The sequence below is a fragment of the Eubalaena glacialis genome, chromosome 20 (assembly GCF_028564815.1).
Source record: "Eubalaena glacialis isolate mEubGla1 chromosome 20, mEubGla1.1.hap2.+ XY, whole genome shotgun sequence".
Classification (NCBI taxonomy): Eukaryota; Metazoa; Chordata; class Mammalia; order Artiodactyla; family Balaenidae; genus Eubalaena; species Eubalaena glacialis.
The window spans coordinates 27,179,946-27,186,867 of NC_083735.1; the positions used below are offsets into that span (position 1 = coordinate 27,179,946).

Consider the following 6,922-nt stretch of genomic DNA (forward strand, 5'->3'; position numbering starts at 1 on the left):
ATTACAGCAGTGCCCGAGGACGGGGATGATCAGTTTCAGTCCTGGCCTCTCCCTGGCTGGAGGGACAGTTGCCTCTTGGCCTCTAGGTGGCACTGTTGTATCTATTGTAAGAAGCACTTCACTTTGTAGCTACATCCCTGCTATTGAAGCTCCTGGAGGGGGGAAAAAGAGAGAATAAAATACAGCTCCCTCTTCCTGCTGCCCCCCGCCGCCCTCCGCCTAACGTCACAACCCTTTCCACCTAGGCACAGCTGCTCCATGCAGCCCAAAGGATATTATATCCTGTTTAACCTCATATGATTTATTTAAAATCAGTGGTTCTTTTAGTTCCTTTGCTCTGTGTGCACATATTAAGCTCAGGGATAATTCATTTGAGAGCTAAACTACCCAAGATAACACTTGCCTCTCTCCATTTTACTCCCCCCCCCACCCCATCCCTCCCAGTTCTCTGCCTCGTTGCTGCTCATATTCACATGGTGATGGGAGCGCTGTTGGAAGGAGGGCCGCGGTAGGGTATGTTCCTTGGACCCTGAAGGCACGGCTTAGTAGGGCAAGTCAGGGCTGAAAGGAGCAGATTGGCAGTGCTGTGACAGGGAAGATGGCAACCTGACCAAAACGCGGCCCATTCCATTCTTTCCGGCCACCTGGAAAACCTGTCTCCTCCTGGGCTGACAGGTTTGGGCCAAGTGTGAGAATCACATTCTGATGTCTAATTAGAGGTAGTGAGGTGGAGATGGAGAAGGAAGAGCTCACTCATTAAGATTGCCTCAGTTTCCCCGGTGCTGAGACTGGAAATCTTACTGACCCATTAGGCAAAGACTTGAGGACAATCGAAAAGGTATTTGCAAAAAATATGGTAGGCGTTCGGGAGATGGGGACTAATTCTCACAACATCTTAACATACACAGTCTGTCCTCGGTATCCAAGGATTTCGCGTCCGTGGATTTCGAATCCGCGAATACGGGGGACCGACCGTGTCCACGGTACTTCACCGTTTTACATAAGGGACTTGAGCATCCGAGGGTTTTGGTATGAGCGGGGGTAGGGGTGGGGTCCCGAAACCAATGCCCTACGGATACCGAGGGGTGACGGCAGTGAATAAGAGGGAAAGATACTGGGAAAATAGATAACATTTGGCGGCACTACTATGTTTGCAAAGACGTTTTTCTCTCTGATGTTAATCATCCCCTTCCCTCCACACAGTGATGTTATCCCTACCTCACCTGGGAGGATCCTGGGTCCATTCAGTGACTTGCTCAGATTCACAGAGTTAAGGAACAGAGCCAGTTCTTAAAACCGGTATCTGCCTCCAAGTTCTACTCTCCCTGCATAGTTGTTTTATTTTTATCCTGAACAGATTCTTCAGTTGGGAAGCAATATTCAAGTCTAGCCATCAACATTTGCCTTACTTGCCACCCAAGAATCAAATCAAGATATCCTTAGGGCAAAGTAATAAAAGAAGCACCAGTTTTCTTTTGTTTTTGTTTTTTTAATGAAAATTCTGACTTTATTTTGACCTGAGAAGCAATAACTTTAGGGTATACTCTTTGTTCGCTTTCAATTTTGCTGTAGTTGTTTTTTGTTTGTTTGTTTTTGTTTTATTTTGAATTTTAGTTTATAATTTTATCTGTTTGAGTCTTAATGGTACCTTCTGTAAAATAGGTTGAATAAACTTTATCTGGGCCTTGGGAATCAAGGGAAAATAATGTTTTATGAGTCACTCAGGGGTCTTTGAATGAAAGATTCAAGACAAGCATTAGTTTTTATCATTGTTTTAATAGCAATTTATTAAGCCCAAACCTTAAGGAATTATGGAAGAATATATGATTTCCTCTGCCTGATTACATCTTTGAGTTTTGTAAAAGTTTATAATGGATGAAATAGTACTTAACAGCTTCATAAACCAAACTGTTACGCACGTTTAAATGGTCTTCACTCTTATTATCTTAACTAATGAATTTTGCCAGGCATCTCTGTTATAGCTGTATGATTTATAAAGATTATATTTACTTTTTCTCCTTATAAGAACCTAATGAGACCAAATTGGTCGCATGTAATCAGCCACTGGCCTTTTTCATCTCTTCGGGTTTTATTTACGAAAGCTTATTAGAGCAAACGTACTGAGTAATATGCAGCGATAGCTAGATTTTGCCCAATGATCCCAAACAGCCAACACAGAATGCAGATAATGAAATGACAGGCTGATTAAAATGCAAGGAGAAAAGTAAATGCACTCAGGGCCCATTTCGAAAATCCTTACCTAGGCAGAACACCCATTAACATGTTTTCAACCTAAGAACGTCTTTTTGTACAGAGACCCGGAATGATACTGTAACACATGTCTCAGAAAATGAGGGTTGAGCTCTTTGTTTTCCAGTAGTGCAGGACTGGGTTAAAGTACGATGCACAAGTGGTTGTACGGAATGGTGAGTGCTGTGGCACCAAAGATTGGATGACCCCTAATTCATGACGAGAAACCATAGGATGTAGTCCGCAGGGCTTAAATTCAACAACTGAAATAAATAATAATTTGGACTAACATGGGTATTTTCCTCCTAGAATCTCTTTATTAGAGCCAACATCTAATACAACCTGGATCGTTATGACCCAAGTTAGAATTTATCACATGTCAATCCTCTCTCAAAGACATAAGCAAAGCACATGATGACAGGGTTGGACCAAGCACTCACCACCATCATTGGTGTATCATGACTTTACACAATCTTTTGTTGTCTTTCATCCAGAGCATCTTCTTTTTTTCCCTGTTGTGATGTTCCTTTCATTTTTTTTTTTTTAAGATTTTCTTTTTTGCTGTGGACCATTTTTAAAGCCTTTATTGAGTTTGTTACAATATTGCTTCCGTTTTATGTTCTGGTTCTTTGGCTGAGAGGCATGTGGGATCCTAGCTCCCTGACCAGGGATTGAACCCACACCCCCTGCATGGGAAGGCAAAGTCTTAACCACTGGGCCTCCAGGGAAGTCCCGATGTTCCTTTCATTTTACTAAAACAAAGACTCGCTACACTCTCAGCAGAACATCGAACTGACATTTTCCTAACCTGACTTCAAAGGCCCTTAGGGATGAGGGACAGCTTAATTGTTTTCCCAGATGTCAACCTTAAATGTTTCCAGTCCTCTGTAATGTTCTAGTCTGTCATGATTGGCCATTCATAAAACTTTCTGAAATTGTTTGAAACCATTTATACATTTGTTTCCTTTCTGTACCACCTGTTGGTGTAATGCATTTGGTAAGTAACAACTTCCTCTATAAAGTTTCAAAGGGTGTCTCCTTGTACTAGTATTTTGAGATCTGTTTTCACCTTCTTCACATTACTGAAGATTTTATAGTTTAAGACAATGTTCCCTTTCTAGTCTTCATGTTTCTAGGCCACTGATATCCTAAGACCTTGGACCGCCAGTTGGTTTGTGAAATAGTCTCTTCAGGCTATCCCACTAGGAGAGCAACATTTGGGTTATTTATTGACTTATTCAGACCTTTGCTCTGCAACTTTGTTTCCTTCACCTAGACTATACTGCACTCATCTAGAATGACCTAAATTAAAGGGTGAAAGCAATTATGGAATCAGAGAATGTTAGAGGTCACCCTTATTTGTAGGATGAAGAAAGTCAGGCTTAAAGAAATAGGTGACTTGCCCAAGGTCAGACTATTAAAGAGAGAGTTAAAGAGAGACCTGGATTAGAACTGGACTCTCAGGCTGATATTCTCTCCAAGGTCTTGCTTAAGGTCAAATGGACAACTATTGTTTTTTTGTTTGTTTGTTTTTTGTTTGTTTTTGGTTGCTGTTGTTATCCAAATGTGGTCAAAAGTTCATGGTCAAAAAGTATCAAGGGTGAAATTGTAAAGTAGGCTATCCCTGTCTTCAGTGTTTCTCTGTCCCCTACATGCCTCCCAGTCTGGTGAAGGTGTTCCTGGTCATGCTTGCCGAACACCCGGGGTCCTGGTGCCACTCCTGTCTCCCATCCACACCCATCAATGTGACCTATAAGGGGTGTGTTCCTTGCTGCCCCTTCTGACCTTTTTCTGCTGCCTTCCATCAACCTGCTACGTGGCCCCTGCGTCGAGATTTCCTAGTCTGGTACCATACGATGGTCTTGGGACCCTGAGGATAACACTCTAATCGGATACACCACTTCCAGCTGAGATACTCAGGGCCCCAAATTCATGTTTTTTTCCCTGTCTTCCTCTTATTACAATGACACAAAGAGTGAATATTGTGTAAATAACAAGGTCCTACTGTATAGCACAGGGAACTATATTCAATATCCCGTGATAAGCCATAAAAGAATATTTAAAAAAAAGAATTTCTATATGTGTAAAACTGAGTCACTCTGCTGTAGAGCAGAGATTGGCACAGCATTGTAAATCAACTATACTTCAAAAAAATTAAAAAAGAAAAAGAGTGAATATTGTGGAGCTCTGGAAATCATGACCACCCTGTGGAGAAGATGCTTTTGCACAGAAGGGCCTTTCCACTGTCTATTGCTTTTAGGTGTTGGCTTGGGCTATAGCTGGTCCTATATATGATTCTGAACCCACCTTGTGCATAGAGGTTACAGCTCTGCCATTTTGATCCTCCTCCATCTTCAGGTCCTTTCCTCCCAGAAGAAGGCACGGATGTTGAATAACCATGGATGTGACTAGACATGGAACTCAGCCAGGAGCAGCATGAGGGCACCTGGGAGAGGGCGCTTGAAGGCAAGGACGCTCAAGGGAGGGGCATATGGAGAAGGGGGAGGAGTAAAGGACAAAGGAAAGTAGGTTTTCCTGTTCCCACGTTTTCGTTGTTTTATTACATCTCTCCTCCCACAGTTTTGGTTCACTTTTCCTCATTTTGCTTTGTTTTATAGTTTTTAATCTCCTTCCTGAGTTTCTCCTGTTCTACTTCCTGCAGTGCCCTTATAGGCACATTTCTTCTTGAACTGCTGAGCAATTTTTCTCTGCTACATTGTCCTGGAGAAGTTTCCCCTGGTGAACTTTCTCCAGTTATCTGCCTATTGGTTTTAGATATTCTTCACATTTGCCTGTGTTGTTTGGGATTCTGGATTTGAAGCAAACATTGACTCCTTTGCATTCTGAGTCTCGAAAGATGATATTTCAGAGCTTAGTGCCTTCACTCCTTCTATCTGAAGCGTCTGAACCTAAAAGAATTCCCCAAATTTGACACTCCACATTTATGAGCATCTTGTAATAGCAATGGTGGATGTTATCATGTGTCTATTACCTTGAAGACTGCAAAGTGTATCTGCAGGGCTTGCCTCACGGAGCTGCCCAATCTGCCTGCTGTGTAAAGGTTCCAGGTACCTGATGTTTCTACCCTCCTTATCATTGTAAACTCATGGGTAGAAATGCCACTAATTCCTCCTTTCCAAACTTCGCCCCCTTGTTGAAGAATGCTCTGCACACAATGGGCACTCAGTTTTCTAAATGGTAACTCTCAATCCTGAACTTAAATGTCCCCAGTACAGATGTACTGTACTTTAAGAAAATCCAATATATAAAAACTAGAATTTACAGAAAAATATATTATTTGTATTACAAAAGAATTTATCATAGGGCTTCCTCTAATAGCAAACTCCTGTAGTGGATTCAAGTTATCTTTTTTCTTAGAAGGCAGTTTAATGTATATGGAAAAAAATAGATGGATTGACAGGGTCATATTGATTGCATAAAATAAAAACCTTTGCTTCTTTGTGACTAAGGGCTAGGTATCTCTTCTTTTGTTTGTTTTTTTAAAATAACAGAGGTCTTTAGAGTATTTGTTTATTTATTTATTTATGGCTGTGTTGGGTCTTCGTTTCTGTGCGAGGGCTTTCTCTAGTTGTGGCGAGCGGGGGCCACTCTTCATCGCGGTGCGCGGGTCTCTCACTGTCGCGGCCTCTCTTGTTGCGGAGCACAGGCTCCAGACGCGCAGGCTCAGTAATTGTGGCTCACGGGCCCAGTTGGTCTGCGGCATGTGGGATCTTCCCAGACCAGGGCTCGAACCCGTGTCCCCTGCACTGGCAGGCAGATTCTCAACCACTGCGCCACCAGGGAAGCCCTAGGTATCTCTTTTGAGCATATAGTTCTGTCATATACAGAGGTAACTGTTTGTCATTATTATGAACCACAAGTTCTCAATTTATGGAAATGGAAAGTATGTAAGGTTAAGGAGCACAGAGCGAAACAGCAGTGGTCTCCCGGGTTTCAGCCCAGAGATTAAGGTCTATCCTATCACAGGTAACTTGAAAGGGAATTGGACACACACACACAATATTCCCCCTTTCCCAGGTAGGAAGAGTGCACAGCACTGGTCTGCAACCCAGAATGACCCTGGCTTTGCTTGTGGACCTCCCCCAGCCCTGCTCTGACCTGTCCTAAGCTCTGTGATGCTGTCTTTGCACTCGTGGATAGCTTTCCCAGGGCCCCGGTCATACCCATGCTGCAGGACCGGCCGGGGAAGCGGACACAAACGTTCCCCAGCCGGTTCAGCTCAGCCACGGTGGAAACACTCCCTCACTGGCTCTCCTCTGATGGAAATAGTCCCGACCTCTCAGCCCTTTCTCTCTCTCTCTCACTCTTGAAAGCCAATTTCCTGCTTCAATCTTATTCTTATGAATAGAAACACGGAGCTTGCATGGAGAATGAGAAACTACTGTATCATAGGAAGCAATCACACAGAACACAAAAAGCCATTCAAAGTAATTAAACGACTCCCATCCCCTTTTCTATATTTCTTTTCAGCTCCGCGCTGACGGGCTGCTTATCTTTGCCATCACAACTGCGGCAGCCGCAGCGGCGGAGGAAACGGCAAGCCATTCTGTGCCTCGGCTGATGCCGAGAGGCCAGAATTCAGACAAACACTTTCATTCTCGGCTGCCAAAGCGTTTTAGCTTCCGAAAAGCAAGGGAGGCGAACGCCATCA

General features: G+C 43.2%; 1 long non-coding RNA gene across 4 annotated transcripts in view; it reads left to right on the forward strand.

Annotated features, from left to right (window-relative positions):
• The window catches only part of LOC133081360 (uncharacterized), a 93,963-nt gene extending 88,491 nt beyond the window's left edge, over window positions 1–5,472 (forward strand). For all 4 annotated transcript variants that reach the window (XR_009698790.1, XR_009698791.1, XR_009698792.1 and 1 more), the window contains one exon: window positions 4,609–5,472. This is a non-coding gene — a long non-coding RNA (uncharacterized LOC133081360). The remainder of the gene's footprint in view (window positions 1–4,608) is intronic.
• Window positions 5,473–6,922: the final 1,450 nt, after the last annotated feature.